The following is a 20,387-nucleotide window of genomic DNA, read 5'->3' as shown; positions in this document are numbered from 1 at the left end:
GACGAAATGCTTCTCCCACTGAAAACGTTACGTCCAGATGAACAGAATCAGCCCTAATTTGAGTGTCCAATTTAAAATCACTGTCCATCTTAAAACTAGAGATGGACCGATCCGATATTACGTATCGGTATCGGTCCGATACTGACGTAAATTACTGGATATCGGCGAGAAATAAAAAAATGTAATCCGATCCATTAAATATCAAAAAAACACCTCACAAAACTTGCGACACGGCGTAACTCGGCTCATAACCGTAGCACGTCGGAGCAGTGTGCTCACGTGATAGAGCGGCTGTGTGTATTTGTAGCCTAGCTAGCAAACGAGCATTTCATCTCCGAGGAAGTTATCCCAGAGAGAAGTAAAGCAAGTGTGTAAGTTCATCTCTGAATGTTTGTAAAGCGTTCCCATGTTAAGCTTAACAACCGATATATGGAGCGACTGCCTCTTCTTGCTGCTACTTCAATCATGAAACTGATCAATGATCAGCTGATCGGCTTTTCTGTCGCGAGTCCGTCTCTCTTCTTTGTTTTTGGCCCACTTTGCACCAGAAAGAGGAAACCAGCGGCTGAACAGCAGCAGCACGTTTAAGCTTGATAAGCTGTTGTTAGAATGTATTTAATATTACTTTCTACACCAGGATCCTTTTCTACGCAGCTGACGGCTGGTAACTGTGCAGGGGCGGATCTAGCAAAGTTTAGCCAGGGGGGCCGATAGGGTATGAACAGGGAAAAGGGGGCACAAAGACATACTTTTCTTTCTTATTCTCATTTAAAATGTCTAGCTTTTAATAAATAATTATCTGAATCTTACACCCAAAGTTTTAATCTGATGTAAAATGTATAGAAGTCCATTACTGTATATAGTAACTGTTAAGTCTAATATACCCTAGTAAGCTATAGTACTTTTTCCTTTGGGAAGGTACCATCTGTGCAGTCTGCAATTCTGTTGAAGAAAGATGTTGAATCTATTTAATTATTCTTGAAAAATAATTTAATTCTGTGCATTTTTTTTCACCCTGCATCAAATTTAAGTTGATTACATCGATTAAGCATCATGAGGTGGAGGGTGGGGGGTGGTTCCCTATTTTTTTTTGCTGGGAGTTTGCAACCCTATTAGTTAGGTTGCTTAATATTTCTGCTAAGTACTCTTTAAAATACCAGAATAGGGAGGATGGAGCAGGTTTAAGTTTATTAGATTGATCAGTGTTGCTGAACTATGAAATATTTTGGGTGCAGTGTATTTTTTACATACAGGTATAACAGAATAGCTTTAGTGTTGTTGTTTATTTAAACTTTATTTGAACTTATACAAAATGCAGCAAGATATTAAAAAAACAGTTTTATTGATTAAAAAACACACTATATCGGATTCATATCGGTATCGGCAGATATCCACATTTATGATATCGGTACCGGTATCGGACATAAAAATGTGGTATCGTGCCATCTCTACTTAAAACCCAACCTAGTAATAAGTTTAAAATACTCTGCCAGGGGTCCCAAATCAATAGAGGAGGGATCACAAGGTCCGCTAGGCCCAAACACTCTTACCTCTGTTTTGTTTGAATTACATTTTAAAAAGTTTAGGAACATTCAAGTTTTTATATTTTCTAGACATGCAGGAAGTGGTTTAATAGAGAAAGCAGACAAATAAGACCTAAACCAATTCAAAGTAGTACGAACAAAGTAGTACAACGAATGCCTGTAAGTTGGTGTAAGAGGGTGTAAACGAGACAGTAAAATGTTGTTTCCTGATGATTACCAGGACCACAGGTAAGGAAGATGTCATTAAAAACCTTTAAGAGTGCTGAGTCAGTGCTATGGAGGTTTTTAAAACCTGATTGGAAGATGACTGTTGGAGGAGATTATCTTGGACAAGTATTCCCTTTTAGCCTCTTTGACTGTATCCTGATAGAGACGCCAGCAGTCCTTTAAGATTTAAAGAGACACCTGCAGTTTGTCCCTCTTCCATCTGCGTTCAGCTCTACGACACTCCCTCCTCACAGCCTGAGTGGCGTCATTAAACCAAGGCCCAGGTTTTGGCCTTGGGCTGCCTGGTTTTTAATGGTGCCACAGAGTCCAGAACAGTTAGGCAAGAAGATTCAAACCAGGAGCGGAGGTCCTCTGTGTCCAAGGGAGTGAGAAAACACAGCATCAAATAATACAGGCATGTGGTCAGAAAAGGCAGTGTCAGAGATTTCCACGTTAGACACAGGTAGACTGTGTGAAATGACCAGGTCTAGTGTGTCTCCTTGTCCATGTGTGGGATGGACTGGACCAGAATAAAACAGTCAATAAGGCTCCTTCACCAGAGGTTTGTCAGGACAGTAGACATGGATATTAAAATCTCCCACAATAAGAACATGATTGTAGTTGGGCATAATCCCAGCTAGAAATTCTGAAAAGTCATTTATGAAGTTCTTATTTTATTTAGGGGGACGATAAATAACAGCAAAGAGCACAGAGTTAGAGTGATTGACTTCAAAACACGTCAGCTCAAAGCCTGAAGATGAAGGCTGTAAAAAACACTGTTTACATTTAAAATCCTTTTTGAAAACATCCACCGTACCTCCACCTCCCCCTGATGTCCGTGGTGTGTTAAAATAGGAACAACCCGCTGGTAATAAAATACTGGACTAACCAGTGTTCAGCCAAGTCTCAGTGACACACATGAAGTCCAGGTTCCAACACACTGTAAACACAGCAATAGTTACACCCTTTATACACACACTCTTTTCTACTCTGGAATATTCTTGTCAATTTTCTTGATATTTATTTATAATCACCTCTGTTAATCCTTGATATTTATAATTGAGTGAGCTGTATATATTAGTGCTATTTCTTAAATGTGTAAAATCTGTAACATAAGGTATAGTTTGGAGTTTAGTCTGTTACTGTTGCTATTTTTACCATTTCTTCTTGGAGCAACTGTAACCCACATAATTTCCTTAGGGATTAATAAAGTATTCTGATTCTGATTGTGTCAGGATGACCTGCCATTATCCAATGACTCATCTGCTTACCTGTATATTTTGCTAATTTCTCCTCCTCTTCTTTTCTCTTTTTTCTAAACTGAGGACCTGATGGCTTTGAATTTTTCTTGTCCATCTTCCATTGGTTTTAATTTTGCACTCCAGTATGAACACCCATCTCCCAACCCAAGGATCACCACAACATAACCTAATAGACCTACACCTTAGTTCACAGATTCACTTTGTCTAGGGTTTATTTCTGGGATTTCTCAGCATCAGCACAACCCAGGATTCAAATCATGAATACATAATGGGCTTGGATTTACAACATTATGAATGAAATGTTCTCTTTTTGGAAGCTGCAAGGCCTCCTCCACTTTCAACAGGTTCTGTGTGAGACTTTAAATCATCAAACTGTTTATAAACTTTAAAATTATAAACTTTAAATTGTTATTGATCCCTTTACCCCTAGTCCTAAAATGTATATTTATTTTCTTACTCTTCTTATATATATTGTTTGTTTACTTGTACTGCTGTAACTGGAGTCTCATTGTCTTGTCTCTCTATATACTGGACAGTATATAGCGGAGATGACAATAAAGTTTACTTTCACTTCAGCACAGCAGCAAGCAGGCGCACCTTGCAAACGGAGGGCACCCTGACTCCCAGCAAATGGGCAATAGAGATCGACAGACCACGTGACTTTCGTGCATTGCTTTGTGGGTACGAATGGCAACAAAATCAAAACACTGCATCAAGCGCTAGTATTTCCAGCACCGGTAGTCATTAATTCTGCGGTTTTAATCCCTACTTGCATTTTATTTGCCAGTTATTTGCCAAAGTTATGTACAAAACGACGGAGAACACGGCAGGTCCGTACAAAGACAGACCTGACGAAAAGGCAAAACTTTCATCACGCACATATTTATTATTATATGGTCCTAAGTGTGAGTGCATACACTCACAAGATGTTTAGTAACGTCAGATCCCTGCAACAAGCCCAGGTCCAGTTTACTTTGGTGATTTGGACTATTCCATTTCACAGCTGTTTTTTTCCTTTATCTCCTGTACAGGCCAACGCATCTATTTGTCATTTCAGGTTGTAGTATTACACAACATTTTCAGATCTAATAGAAATAAAATGAGTGTTTCGTAATTCATTCAATTTATTGTCTTTATTTATAACTGGCATTATTGGCAAGGCAAGGCAAGTTTACTTTATATAGCACAATTCAACAACAAGGTGATTCAAAGTGCTTTACAGAGACATTAAAAACAAAAACAAATAAAAAGCATGATTTAAATTTGATTAAAACAAGCAAACAAACAAACAAACAAAACAGTATATAAAATCAAATATCAAAACAGTAGATAAAATCAGAACAGAAGATAAAATCAGTAGTTAAAAAGTAGGTTCTGAAATTTAAACTTAAGTGTGGATTTGGTGCTTTATTCAAATGCAGCTGAGAATAGGTGAGTCTTCAACCTGGATTTAAATAAACTGAGTGTTTCAGCTGATCTGAGGCTTTCTGGGAGTTTGTTCCAGATATAAGGAGCATAAAAGCTGAATGCAGCTTCTCCGTGTCTGGTTCTGACTCTGGGGACTGATAACAGACTGGATCCAGATGACCTGAGGGATCTGGAAGGTTCATACTGGGTCAGGAGGTCACTGATGTATTTCGGTCCTAAACCATTCAGAGCTTTATAGACCAGCATCAGAACTTTAAAGTCTATCCTCTGACGGACAGGCAGCCAGTGTAAAGACCTCAGAGCTGGACTGATGTGGTCCACTTCTTTGGTCTTAGTGAGGACTCTAGCAGCAGAGTTCTGAATGAGCTGTAGTTGTCTGACTGATTTTGGTTTGTTTTTCTCCATCTGCGCTCAGCTTTCCTACACTCTCTTTTTTCATTTTTCACCAGTGTGGAGTTTCTCCATGGAGACTTCTTCCTTCCAGAGATAATCTTCACCTTAATGGGAGCAATAGTGTCCATTACATTTAACATTTTAGCATTGAAGCTATTGACGAGCTCATTGACTGAACCTCTGGACGGGTCAGGTGTTAATGGGAAGACCTGGTTAAAGATCTCACTACTGTGTTCAGTTATACACCGTTTTGTGATCACTGCTGTTGATATATTTGTGTGGGCTGAGATTTTACTTTCAAAGAAAACAGTAATGATCAGACAGGCCCACATCAGACACAGTAACCTTTGAAATGCTCAGGCCCTTGGAGATCAGTAGGTCAAGAGTGTGTCCTCTATTATGTGTGGCCTCTGTTACATGCTGAGTCAGCCCAAAGTTGCCCAGAGTGTTACTCAGGTCTTTAGTCCCTTTGTCCTGAGGGTTGTCCACATGGATGTTAAAATCCCCAACAATAATTACACAGTCGAAATCAACACAGATCACAGACAGCAGTTCACTGAGGTCATTAAAAAAGTCTGTGCAGTATTTGGGAGGCCTGTAAAGATTAAGAAACATAACTTTGGATGGGGCCTTCAGCTGTAAAGCCACATATTCAAAAGACTGAAAACTTCCAGGAGATACTGTCACGGCTGCGCAGCAGTCGTGTGGTGAATTGAGAAAAGGATCCAAAATGCAGGCACTGGCTGGGGTGCGAGTGAATGTTTATTTACAGAGGTGATAAGGTGACAAAAACAGGAGGAGCAGAGCGGGGAGTAAACAAACCTAAACTGGGGAAAACTAAAGAACTCAACTTAAACCAAACACGCATGGGAGGAGGAACAAAAAGCACAAAGAAAGATGGCGGAGAGACGCAGACTGAACACCAGGTTACACAGAATTCTGCAGACGGACATGGAGTAAAACAGACGACGCGACAGAGAGCACAGGAAAACACAGGGCTTAAATACACAGGGGAGTAATCAGGGAATGGGCAACAGGAGGGAGACACAGCTGGGAGAAATTAGGCTAACGAGACAGAGGAGAGGTAAAACTGAACACACTGACATGAGACATGAACTTTCAGAATAAAACAGGAAACACACAGACACAGAGAACCTGACAGGACACTGAACTTGACAGGCAGACTCATGAGCAGAAACAGTGACACCATGGACAGACAGAGGGAACACAGGCAGGCATGAAACAAAAACACTAACACATAGCAAACCTAAACAAAAGGCAAAACAGAATAAACGAGAACAAAGAATAATATAAAGAAACACAAAACACTGAGTCCTCAGACTCAGGACCATGACAGTTAGCTGCTTACATTGAAATGATTCATTAAATAAGACAGCGACCCCTCCTCCTCTCCTGCTCACCCTGGCCTCACTGATAAAACTGTAGTTAGGAGGGGTCGACTCGATGAGGACAGCTCCACTGTTACTTTGGTCCAACCAAGTTTCAGTTAAAAACATAAAATCAAGGCTGTGCTCAGTGATTAAATCATTAATTAAAAATGTTTTCCCAGCTAAAGATCTAACGTTTAATAAAGCCAACTTAAGTGTTTTAGAGGTATTATTTGCCCCCTCGTGTTTGGGAGCAGTCTGTGGCACACAAGGTATGTTTACTATATTTAAAGATCTTTTAGAGTGCAGCTCTCTGTGTTTTGACCAGGCCACATGTCTCCTTCTGTCACCTAAAAGTACAGAAATTTTAAAACCTTCTAATAAACAGGGTCCCAGCTTCTCCTGGGAAAAGTCACCACTGCCATAATCCTCGCAGCCCGGACCCTCCACACATCACACATCAGACTGCGGAGACAGGGCATGAAGGTGGTAAGGAGGAACTAAGGGGGGCGAGGCTGGGCAATGTAACTTTGATTGCTCTGTTGAGGGCGGGGCCCGATGGCGAACCTTTGGCTGCTCTGGTGGGGGTTTATGGGGGACAAAAAGGGATTGGGCCGGGGGGTAGATCTGAGCCCAGCATTGACCCGCTCCATCATCTCCTCAGTGAATTTCAGGTGTGGGGAGGAGGGAGAAGGGGAGGGGGAGGAGGGTGATGGCCTGTCAGGGGTTTGGGGGACTGGGGAAGGTCATGGTCCCTGGTCCTGGTCGTTGGTGTTGTTGAGAGAGTTGGAGGCGAGTAGGGACCCCTCTTCTTGCCTCAGATGTCTCTCCTTTCTGAGGCTCTTCCCGGGTGGGGGCAGCTGGAGCTCCTCCTCAAGGTTTCTGCTGGGCTTTGTCTGTTCTCGGAGTACTGTTTGTTCCTCTTTATGAGATAACTCCTCGTTTATCTCAGCCTTGGCACCAAGCACAGATGGATGATGTATGGAATAAAACAAGTTGGAGGTGAACAGTTTCACCCCAGACTTGTTAAAATTAAATCCATTTGCTTTAAACAGATGCCTGTGTTCCCAAAAAATATTAAAGTTGTTGATAAAATGCACTGAGTGGTCAGTACATGCTGATATGAGCCATTTATTCAGTGCAAACAACCTGCTGAATCTCTCATCTCCTCCTCTGACGGGCGGTACAGGTCCACTGATGAATACAGCTGCATTCAGAGAGTTTACAGTGTTTAATAATCCAGTAAAGTCCCATTTCAGAACCTCCGACTGTTGTTTGGACACATCGTTTGACCCTGTATGCAGAACAATGTTTGTCACGGTTGGATATTCATCTGCAATTTGAAGAATTCTCTCCTTTAGGTTGTTGACCATGTCCTTAGGAAAGCAGAGGACTTTAGTGTTCTTACCGCACATCCTTTGTACATCCTTTACGGCAGAGTCACCTACAATCAGAGTTTCAGGCCTAGCCTTTAACTTTCCCTGTGGCCTTTTACTTTTCAACAGATTTTCAGACCTTACTTCACTACTTTTAGATGGATGGTTGTCCGATATAGATCCAGGGTCCTTTGATAGTGGAGCAAATCTGTTTCACATTCAGTTGTTTTGGAGGTTTGTTGTTAACCTTCCTAATCACGGTTGTCCATGAATTCTATTATAGAATCTTACAAGAAAGAGGCAACATTGTATTCCATCATGCTTTATTAGCTGCTTCGGTAAAAAACAAATCAACAATGCAACCAAAAAAAAACCCAATTTCAAAACAACATACTGGAAAACAGGTTTTCATCACTTGATTGCTTCAATACAACACTTGGGCACATATATGCGGGACGTTTCGTGGCTGTTTTGATATCGCTCTCTCTCTTAACCGATCAAATCTCGCTGTGGTAGCAGCTTTAAACTCAGTATGACTCAAGCTGGGCAGACACTGTGCGATTTTTTCAGTCGCGCGATTCAGCTCCGGCTCAAACTGTACGATTGACTCGCAGGGGTTACAAGTTCATAGGTCACGATGCAGGGTCTCACACTATACGGCCCGATGCTCTGATGCGACCTGAGTGCTCACACTGTGCGTCCATAAAAATTAAGGTTATAACAGAAAATCTGTCGCTCGCTCTGCCTCTCTGTCTCTCACTCACACAGACACGCACATCACCACCATCAACTTTGCTAAAGTGCTAATGAAAAACATTGATCAGGCAGCTGTGATTGAGCAGCAATGTAAATCCAACTATTTTCACGGTTGTTGTGGTCGTGATAATTTTGTGATGCCACATCAAAAAGGCTCGGATGAGCTTTCTAAAATCCTACAAGTGCCTCCATCACTTGTGTCCAGATCACACGCTGCACAGCCGTGCTGCTCCGTCTTTTCACCGACGTTTATGTGTTTGCGCCTGCGCAGTGTGAGCGGCTGCGGTGACACCCTCACGATGGTTGTGAGCATTTCAAACAGGTTTGAAATCCTCCCGACCAAGCGATTGATGATCGGGAGCTGGTCGTGAGGTGTTAATCGCTTCTCGTTACCCCACGTATACTACACGATGCACGACGCACGATGAAGGCCAAACTCGGGCCGATCACCAAAACAGTCGCACGACTCAAAAATCGGCTCAAAATGGGCCAAAAATCGCACAGTGTAAGCCCAGCATCAGGTTGATAGAGGGTGCCCAGTCTGGATCGCATTCCTGCATTTTGTAGGCTGGTTTTCCTACAAAACACAACAAACATTAGCCCGCAAAGCTACAATGAACAAAGCAGCATAGCGCAACGAATTCAATTCAAATCAATATAAGACTTATTTGTAACCTACATCAACAATTATGTTATGATAAATTACGTAATAACTACAACAGAAGACATATCTTTGTGGAAATGCTTGGAGCAGACTAACATGTGAGCTGGAGTGTTCTGGGACGTTATATTTGGTCTTCGAATGGCAGCAGTCCAGGCCATCCGTCGGCTCTTTGTTACTTCGGAAACATGGCTTGAACAATTTCTCTTCCACGACGGAATCCGATAAAAACCGATCTCTTTACCCGTCGGCTTCCCGTGGCTGTCATGCGACCGGCTATTGCAGTAAATAATACAACACCTTCTTGCCATTTTTTGTGTTTCTTTTTATCGTTGTGTGACTGTTTTCATGTGAAAGCCTGCGTGCGCTAGTACCGCTTGCCACTCGTTCCCACAATCCTTTGCAGTTTTACCCCGGAATGACGTCACATTTTCAATCTCTATAGAAAAACGATCAGTGCCTATGACATTCCCAATATGCGCTGGCGTGATGTCGGGGCAGCATGAGTACGAGCAACTTGTTTTTTGCCGAATCCCGTAATGCGGCCCCCACCACGATGCCGCCCTGGGCAATATCAAAATCCGCTACTGGCGATGGCTGCTAAAGCCAGCTTAGCAAATAAGCTGCCTTTAGCAGTAAACTCACTATGAAGGAAGGCTTAGAAGGGTAATCGGGGAAGGAGCGAAGTGAGTTGCCGAAAGCCAGCGCTGCAAAAGCAGCCCTCCACAGAAACCCAGCTCAATGTGCAAAGACTCCAGCAAATGGGAAACCACATCCCAAAACACAGCTGGTGAGACGGCTGGCCCTGGGAAGGAAACCGGTGAGTCAGGATTCTCTGGGTAAATGGTGGGGACCTGGGGTACCTCCTGACGTCGGAGCTATGTTTGCCTGAATGTCTGGGACCACAAAAAACATCTTTTCTTGTGTGTTGCTAATAACTTGGCACTGTTTGTCTAAATACTGAAGAGCTTGTTTGTACGCACCCACTTTCTGCACCTGTGTCTTAATAGCAGTATGATTGGGTCCGCTGGGTCCATGCCTGGCCTCATCGTACTGTAAATGGTGGCCGGATTGAGGATGGTAAATGGACTGGTTCTTATATAGTACTTTTCTACTCTGAGCACTTAAAGCACTTTGAACATCTTGCCTCATTCACACAAGCACTTTTTTCTAAGTGCTTGCTGTCTAACATTTACAAGCATTCAATGCGATGGATGCATCGGAGAGCAACATGGGGTTAGTATCTTGCCCAATGATATTTGGCAAGCAGCAGACTTAATGATCCTTCCGGTTAGTAGGTGACCTGCTCTACCACCTGAGCTACAGCTACCCCAGATGGACCCAGAAGCAGACACAATACAGAGGGAAGTCAAAAATTTAGCTGATTTATTTATCACAGGAGAGAAAAAAACAAAGGTAGTTTCACAGGGATAGGAGCCACTGAAATGGAGGAGAACAGCGTTACTCCCAGTGTTGATCGTAAAATGAAACTTTTGAGAGAAGGTGAAGTAAAGAAGGCTTACTTGACTGCCAGGCAAGGAAGACAGCTGAGGGAAGAGTCAGTGTACAGGCAGCAGATGGAGCGGAATATCCGTACACATTTTCCGAGAGTGGATGAAAAACTGCGAAGAGTGGGTGGCAGGCAGGTAATTTGGACTTGGCAGCAGCGCAGGAAAGAGACAGGTAGCAGAGCAAGTCCAGCTAGGTACGAAGTTAGGTGTAGAATGAGCCTGAGGAGCTGACAACTGGAGAAACGAGAGCACGAAGTTACACACTGGAAAACAGTGGAAGGAGGAAGGAGGCCAATTTACTGTTGCGATTTAGGAGAAGATCAGGCGAAGAGTAGTGATGTGCGAGTCATGAACGAATCGTTCAATACTCGAAAATCACTTTACTGATTCATGAATCATGATTCACAAGCCCAACTTACTCATTCACTGACTTATCCCTGTTACTGTTAGCAAACTAATTTCATTAGTAGAAATATATCTATCTTATAATTAAAACTGTGGGAAAAAAACAACAGCCAGTTTCTTAACAAAAACATTTCTGCTCTGGACTAGAAGAAAAAGCCCTGAGTAGAAGCTCACATCAAGACAATAGCTCTTCGGTTCACAGTAGCATCGCTCTGCTAACATGCTAACAGCACATTTGAGTTACTCACCCCCTCCCTTCCTGTGTGGTATCGTAGCATGAACAAATCACTCACTATAATTAATAACACGACATGGTGTCAGAAGTCCTGTACTGATCCATACAACCTCGACTGAATGAACCTATGTTATGGCCCTGGCCATAATGTGTTTTGGTGGCTGCTTCTTGGTCTGTGTCTTTAAGTCTTTGCAGGTCCCTGATTGGATTAGCTGACGGCTGCTGATTGGTCCCCTATTCATGCGGTTGCTTTCAAAATCCCTCACCAGCAGTTGTCCCGGGGCAGCCACTGACAGCAGCAGCAGACCTGACCCTGGCCTCCAAACTCTGTGATTTGTGATTCTCGTGACCTATTGAGCTTGTATATAGTGTGTAAATTAGCCTTCTCTTTTAAATAGCACCTTGTAAATAGTCACTGAAGCCGAAGGGGTGAGCTGCCTTGTTGCTTTCTGTATTGTTTCCTCCTGTTTATTCAGTTAGGGAGTTAGGTATAGCATTTGTCTTTTGTTTGTTCTTTTCATCACGTAGGGTTTAGGTAGCACCTCCTTGACTGATTAAGCTGGTTTTGTTTGTTATTTTGGCCTTTCACCCCGGGTCATGCTTCAGTTTAGACAATAAACCACTGTTCACTAAGAAATCGTTTTTCCCCTGTGTATGGTTTTGGGGACCAGGGCGGGGTCAATCTTTTCAACTCTTATGTTATGTTCCTGTACCCCTAGACTGGGGCGTAACATAAAGTGGGGGCTCATCCGCTCTTTTCTTTTGTCATTCTCTTTGCTCATTGTGTTTTGTGGGTTGTCTACAGTTTTGTTGGCAGTTTTCTTGTAGTGTTTGGGGTAATCTAGTCACAATGACTTTTGACGTGGATGGTTTTGCGCAACAACCCACCATGGATAAGTTGGATGGATGCACAAAGGCAGATTTGTTGTTGGTGGCAAATTTGTTTAATGTTAGTGTGCCTTTGAATGCTAAAAAGGCAGAAATTAAGCATTGTCTGACAGCACAGCTGTTGGATAAAGGGGTAATTGTGAAGTCGAAACCTCGGCCGGTTGATGCGACTGGAGGTTTGGTGGTGGATGTGGGAGCAGAAGCTGCTGCAACCATCCCACAAGCTGCCAGTGGACGGATGACGCCAGGGGCAGAGGCTCCTGCTGCCATTCAGGTCCCGAACGTTAGCCCAGCTGGAGGGTTACCACGATTGGTTACGGAGGATCTCAAGCTTGCCCTTCGCCTGAAAGAGGTAGAGCTTGAGGCTAAAGCCAAAGAAGTTGAGCTTATGCATCTCCGCATAAGGGCCATGGAGCTGTATCCTTCCCGAGAACGCAATGTTACCTCTACCCCAGTGAGTAAAATTGTGAGTAAACCTTCTCCTCTGACCAGTTTGATGCAAGCAAGCAAATTGCTTTAGGTCTGTGAAGGTTCTCAGTCATCCAGGTCATCGTAGTCAAAGGAGTTTGCAAAGAAAAGCGTCTGGACTTCTTTAAGTTGCTTGAAGACGTTTCACCTCTCATCCGAGAAGCTTCTTCAGTTCTAAGGTCAAATGGCCGAGAGTCCCAGATTTAAACCCAGTGGGAGTATCCCCCCAAGGAGGGACAAAGGACCCCCTGGTGATCCTCTAATCACATGCGCCCAGGTGTGAAAGCGGGTGTGGGACCTAATCAGCCAGGGTTTCGGGTGAGCCCATTGTGAAACCTGGCCCCACCTTGTCATGTGAATTCCTGAGGTCAGATGGCCCAGGATGTGAGTGGGCGTTAAGGCGTCTGGGGAGGGAACTCAAAACTGGATTATAGATGGCAGACAGTTGGTGTCGTAAACCACCGCCTCTGTTCAAAGATGGTCGCTCACAGTGGACATAGATGGCCTCTTTCACTCCTCTTTCAAACCATCTGTCCTCTCTGTCCAAAATGTGAACATTGGCATCCTCGAAAGAGTGTCCTTTATCCTTAAGATGCAGATGGACTGCTGAGTCTTGTCCTGTGGAGGTGGCTCTTCTATGTTGTGCCATGCGCTTGTGAAGTGGCTGTTTGGTCTCGCCAATGTAGAGGTCTGGGCATTCCTCGCTGCACTGTACAGCATACACCACGTTGTTAAGTCTGTGTTTTGGAGTTTTGTCTTTCGGGTGGACAAAATCATTGACCGCCTCACATATCACCGCCTTTATCCAGGGGATGCCATACCCTGCATTTATGGACTTCCTAAAATCCACAAGGAAGGGGTCCCACTCAGACCCATAGTCAGTAGCATAAACTCAGCCACTTATAACATTGCAAAACACCTTTCTACCATCCTCGCACCTCTCGTGGGGAACACCCCACACCACATCAAGAACTCCACCGACTTCACCGACAAGGTCCAGAAACTTACCCTGGATCCAGATGAAACCATGGTGTCCTTTGACGTAGTCTCTCTCTTCACTTGCATACCCACCACGGAAGCAGTGGAGACTGTCAGAAAACGACTACAAGAAGACAGCTCCTTGGAAGACAGGACCAACTTCACACCTGATCAGATCTGCACACTGTTAGACCTCTGCCTTACCACAACATACTTCAAATACAACGAAGGCTTCTACAGACAAAAACATGGCTGTGCCATGGGCTCCCCCGTGTCACCTATTGTAGCCAACCTTTACATGGAGGAAGTGGAAAGAAAGGCTCTTGGCTCTTTTAAAGGGAGAGTACCCAGCCACTGGTACAGATATGTAGATGACACCTGGGTCAAAATCAAGACACAAGAAGTGGAATCCTTCACTGCGCACATTAACGCTGTGGATAAAAACATCAAGTTCACCAGGGAAGACACAAAGGATAACTGTTTGCCTTTACTGGACTGCGCTGTGCACATTGAAGAGAATGGCAACCTCAACATTGAAGTTTACCGGAAGCCCACACACACGGACCAGTACCTCCTCTTTGACTCCCATCACCCTCTGGAACACAAACTTGGAGTAATTAGGACCCTACACCACCGGGCAGAACATGTTCCCTCTAAGCCTGAAGGGAAAAAGAAGGAACACACACATGTAAAGGAAGCACTGAAAACATGCGGTTATCCGAACTGGGCGTTCATAAAGTCAGCAAAGAAGCACAGAAAAGAAGATCAGACACCAGCGAGGGAGGATAAGAAAGACAGACGCAACAACGTTGTCATCCCCTATGTAGCCGGTGTATCAGAGAAACTCAGGAGAGTTTTCTCCAAGCACGACATCCCAGTGTACTTCAGACCCAGCAACACACTCAGACACAAACTGGTTCACCCGAAAGACAAAACTCCAAAACACAGACTTAACAACGTGGTGTATGCTGTACAGTGCAGCGAGGAATGCCCAGACCTCTACATTGGCGAGACCAAACAGCCACTTCACAAGCGCATGGCACAACATAGAAGAGCCACCTCCACAGGACAAGACTCAGCAGTCCATCTGCATCTTAAGGATAAAGGACACTCTTTCGAGGATGCCAATGTTCACATTTTGGACAGAGAGGACAGATGGTTTGAAAGAGGAGTGAAAGAGGCCATCTATGTCCACTGTGAGCGACCATCTTTGAACAGAGGCGGTGGTTTACGACACCAACTGTCTGCCATCTATAATCCAGTTTTGAGTTCCCTCCCCAGACGCCTTAACGCCCACTCACATCCTGGGCCATCTGACCTCAGGAATTCACATGACAAGGTGGGGCCAGGTTTCACAATGGGCTCACCCGAAACCCTGGCTGATTAGGTCCCACACCCGCTTTCACACCTGGACGCATGTGATTAGAGGATCACCAGGGGGTCCTTTGTCCCTCCTTGGGGGGATACTCCCACTGGGTTTAAATCTGGGACTCTCGGCCATTTGACCTTAGAACTGAAGAAGCTTCTCGGATGAGAGGTGAAACGTCTTCAAGCAACTTAAAGAAGTCCAGACGCTTTTCTTTGCAAACTCCTTTGACCAAATTGCTTTAGTGCCACCTTTCAGAGAAAGTGAGGTTGACTCTTACTTTAATGCCTTTGAATGCATCGTAACCACTTTGAAATGGCCCAAGGATTTGTGGAGTTTGTTGCTGCAGTGTAAATTGGTGGGGTAAGCACAGGAGTTGTGTGCAAGCTTATCCTTTGATGACAGCCTGGATTATGAAATTGTGAAATCCACTATTTTAAGGGCTTATGAGCTAGTCCCTGAGGCATATCGCCAGAAGCTTCGGTCATGTGAAAAATCTGCCAACCAAACACATGTAGAGTTTGCCAGGGAGAAGACTCTCTTGTTTGATAAGTGGTTAGCTGCAAGTAAAGTGAAGGAGTTTGCTCAGCTAAGAAAATGGGTTCTGTTAGAAGAATTCAAAACGTATCTGCCAGAAAATGTTGTGTATCTCAATGAGCAAAAGGTGGATTCGTTGTCTAAAGCTGCTGTTCTCGCAGATGAGTTTGTGTTGACCCATCGCGCTACGTTTTCAGCTGTGCGCCGTGAATGTGCTCCGTTGTCTAAACCTACGAGGAGTTTAAGGGTTTCCCCTAAGCGTCAAACGCGCCCTGATCAGGTTCCCATGACCGTCCAAGAATGCTTTTATTGCCATGATACTGGCCATCTCATTGCCAATTGTCCATCGCTTCATCGCAAAGAGCAAACTCACACATTGAAAAAACCAAAAAGTGTTGGTTTTGTTCGGTCGGTTTCTACTCCTAATCCCGTCAGTGATGAACCAGGAAATGACAGTCTTGACAGCAGTTACCGACCTTTCATTTCACAAGGGTTTGACTCACTGACTGGGAAAGAGGAGGATCGCGTGCTGATTGTAATTTTGTGCGACACTGGGGCTGCCCAGTCTCTCATTTTGGAAAGCGCGTTGCCTTTTTCAAGTAACTCGTTTTGTGGTGCTGATGCTCTGGTGTGGGGAGTGAAAATGAGTGTGTTACGAGCTCCGCTGCACAGAGTTTTCCTACAGTCACCTCTCGTTTCGGGCCCGGTAACAGTTGGGGTGCGCGCTCGCTTGCCCGTGCAGGGGGTTGCTATGATTCTGAGGAATGATCTAGCCAACGGAAAAGTTTTCCCAATCCCTGAGGTAATTGAAAACCCCGTCGATGATTTTGTTTTTGTTTCTGAACCTGCTGCTGACAGTCTGCCCTCGGTTTTTCCTGCCTATGTTGTCACGCGCGCCCACAAGCGCAAATACGGTGATGTTGAATTGTCTGACTCTTTTCTATGTTCTTAAGCTGTTCCTGAGAAAGCTGAACTGCCTGTGGATATAGCTGAAAAATATGTGTCTGATAAAATGCTACCTGCTACACCTGACCTGTCTTTTGAGGTAAACAAAACAGATTTTATCCATGCGCAACAGAATGACCCGTCTGTATGTGGCATTAGGCCTGGATCGCTTTGGGTGCATTTATTGTATGAGTAGGTTGTATTTTATTTATTTTTCTACAGTATTTATAACATAGTTTTTTATAACATAGTTTTTTAAGTATTTATTTCTGTGAATGTGCATCGATCAGAGACATCTCTCAATTTCATTGTACTTGTAACAATGACAATAAAGAATATTCTATTCTATTCTATTCTATTCTATTCTTTGGCCAAATGTTTACTCGCCGCAAATTCCAGCGATCAGAATCCCTGTGTTTACAGCATTGAAAATGATGTGTTAATGCGTAAATGGCATTCTCCCTCATCTAGTGATCTTGGCTGGAATGTATTTCAACAGGTAGTTGTACCACAAAAATTCTGACCCCAAGTACTCAGCCTCGCACATGACAGTTTCTCTGGACATTTAGGAATTAGAAAAACTTACCATCGTATTCTGCGTCACTTTTTCTGGCCAGGGTTAAAAACTGATGTAACCAAGTACTGCCGGTCTTGCCACGTTTGCCAGGTCAGTGGAAAATCCAACCAGGTTATTCCTCCCGCTCCACTGCATCCAATCCCGGCTTTAGGGGAACCATTTGAGCACATAATCATTGATTGTGTAGGTCCGCTTCCAAAAACAAAGTCAGCACATCAGTACATCTTGACTTTGATGTGCGCCGCCACACGCTTCCCCGAGGCTATTCCGCTACGCACTATCAAAGTCAAAGCCATCATCAGAGCATTAGTAAACTTTTTGTCCATTTTCGGTTTGCCGAAATCAGTTCAAACGGACCAAGGGTCGAACTTCATGTCCAAGATTTTCGCTCAGGTCTTAAAATCGCTGTGCATCAAGCATCAAAAATCCAGTGCGTATCATCCCGAATCACAGGGTGCGCTTGAGCGTTTCCACCAAACTTTAAAAGCTATGATGAGGAAGTTCTGCCTCAAGTCAGGAAGAGAGTGGGACGAGGGTCTGCCACTTCTCCTTCTAGCGGTGAGAGAGAGTGTGCAGGAGTCCACGGGTTTCAGTCCCACAGAGCTAGTGTTTGGACACACAGTGCGTGGTCCCCTGCGGCTGCTTAAAGAGAAATATCTGTCCGACACAGCTATCCCCGAGCAGAACGTATTAGATTACGTAAGTTGTTTTAGGGAGCGTCTGCATAAAGCATGCGAAATTGCACGCGAGGCTCTTTCCGCGTCTCAAGAGAAAATGAAAAGGAAATTTGATAAAAAAGTCTGTGCAGAGAAAATTTGAAGTGGGTGACAAAGTGTTGACTCTCCTACCCGTTCCTGGATCCTCTCTCCAGGCAAAGTTCTGTGGGCCCTATGCTGTTCAAGAGAAACTGAGTGACACAGATTATGTTATAGGTACCCCAGACCGTAGGAGAAAACATCGTGTGTGTCATGTTAATCTGATGAAGCCTTATTTTGTTCGTGATGAAGGTGTAAACTCCTCTTCATAACAACCTATATCTTGCGGAGCTCGCGGAAAACGAGAGGGAGAATATGGCGGATGAAACTGCACAGAGAGTGCCGGCGGGGCCGAGCGCGACATTAAGCATCCAGCCACCAGAGCCCTTCAACTTTTTAAAGCCGCAGGAGTGGTCCAAATGGATACTGAGGTTCAAGAGATTCCGTCTCGCCAGTAATTTGAACGTGAGTTCGGAGGAGAACCAAGTCAACATGTTAATTTACTGCATGGGAGATGTGCTTTGGAGTCTGAGTTTAACAGCTGAGCAAAGGACAACGTATGTGGGGGTATGTGATGGATTCCAGGCTTTTTTCATTGTGAAGAAAAATGTGTCACCTACACTCTGTGCTGGGCAGGATCCAAAAAGCTGGCATCACCCTGAATGTTGACGAGTGTGACATCGCTAAACAGCAGGTGACATTTTTAGGGCATGTTCTGTCAGCCAGCTGTATCAGCCCTGACCCAAGCAAGACCCAGGCTGTGAGGAAGATGAAGGAGCCACAAAGCGCGAGTGAGTTAAGGAGCTTTCTGGGAATGGTTAACCAGCTTGGAAAGTTTATCCCACAACTCGCAGAGAGAGACAAACCTCTAAGAGACTTGCTGTTTAAGAAAAACTGCTGGAGGTGGGACATTGACCAGGCTAGAGCGTTTTGGGACCTGAAAGATGCACTTACATCACCGCCACAGTTAGCCATGTATGACCCAAGCCGTGACTGCAATAATGGACAATCTGCCAGCTAGCAAGAATTTCTTGGAGCAGCTGAGGGAAGAGCTGAGGAGAGACAGTGTATTTGCTTGTGTGATGCAGCTGTGTGAGGAAGGATGGGCCACACGTTTCAACAGCGAACCAGCGCTAAGACTGTACTGGCCAGAATGGGCATTCCTCACAGTAAATGACGGTCTGCTGCTCAGAGGGGACAGGTTGGTTATATCTGCAACAATGAGAAAACATGTGCTCACCAGGCTACACGAAGGTCACCAGGGAGTGGTTAAGTGTAGAGAGCGGGCACGACAGTCGGTTTGGTGGCCAGGGCTAAGCCAGCAGATAAGTGAGCTTGTCCTTAACTGTCGGACATGTTGCCAAGAGAGACAAAACCGCACTGAACCGCTGATACCATCACAGTATCCGGGGCGGCCATGGCAAAAGCTAGGAGCTGATCTGTTTATGCTAAGAGGGAAAACCTACCTTGTTGTGGATTATGCCTCAAGATTTGTTGAGATTGCCCCTCTCACACCTTCAAAGTAAGAGGATGCGATCCATCATCTCAAAGGGATTTTTGCACGTCACAGGAGCAGCTGGTAACAGATAATGGGCCACAGTTTTCAGGGGCAGCTTTTCAGACACTTGCAAAAGCAATGGCGAAGCCGAACGAGCAGTTAAGACTGTCAAGAACCTATTACGGAAAGTTGCTGATCCACACTTGGTCTACTCGCTTACAGAGCCACCCCACTGCAGAACGGCTACAGTCCAGCCCAATTCTTGATGGAGAGACGACTTTGCACCACAGTGCCAACACTGCCATCTCTGCTTGACCCTGCACTTCCTGATTGTGTGGTTGTCGCTCGGAGGGAGAAGGAGGAGGACTAAAGAGATGCAGTCATACAACCTTCATCGTCATCATCATCACGCACATAGCCTCAACAGGCTCACTCCAGGCCAAGAAGTGTGGATCACAGACCAGAGAGCCACTGGCGCCGTTATTGGCAACCACACCACGCCAAATCCAATTGAGATGCTGTGGCATGACACTCAAAAGGCGCTTCATGTTTGAAAACCCTTATGTGGCTGAATTACAGCAATTCTGCAAAGATTAGTAGGCTAAAATTCTTCCAAAGCACTGTAAAAGACTCATTGCCAGTTATCACATATGCTTGATTGCAGTTGTTGCTGCTAAGGGTGGCCCAACCAGTTTTTAGTTTTAGGGGGCAAACACTTTTTCACACAGGGCCATGTAGGTTTGAATTGTTTTTTCCCACCTTAATAATAAACACCTTCATTTAGAAACTGCATTTTGTGTTTACTTGTGTTATCTTTGTCTAATATTTACATTTTTTAAAAAGATCCGAAACATTTAAATATGACAAGCATGCAAAAAACAGGAAATCAAGAAGGAGCCAAACACTTTTTCATACCACTGTACACCGGAGGCCATAACCATGTGCCTGGCATAGTATATAGGAACATCTGTGCTGAGTATGACCTGGAGGTCCAGAAGTCAAAATGAAATATGCTCCCTGGGGTGGTTGAGAATGACCAAGCTAAGATTTCTGTGGGACTTCCAGATACACATGGACAAACTGGTTATGGCTAACCGACTGACCACAGTCGTAGCGGACAAGCAGAGGAAGACAGCCATAGATGGTACTGTACAAACCTGATTTAAAAAAAAAAAAAAAAAACTTTCAATATCAATAATGAAACTAAAT

The sequence above is a fragment of the Oreochromis niloticus genome, linkage group LG6 (assembly GCF_001858045.2).
Source record: "Oreochromis niloticus isolate F11D_XX linkage group LG6, O_niloticus_UMD_NMBU, whole genome shotgun sequence".
Classification (NCBI taxonomy): Eukaryota; Metazoa; Chordata; class Actinopteri; order Cichliformes; family Cichlidae; genus Oreochromis; species Oreochromis niloticus.
This window is presented reverse-complemented; position numbering follows the sequence as displayed.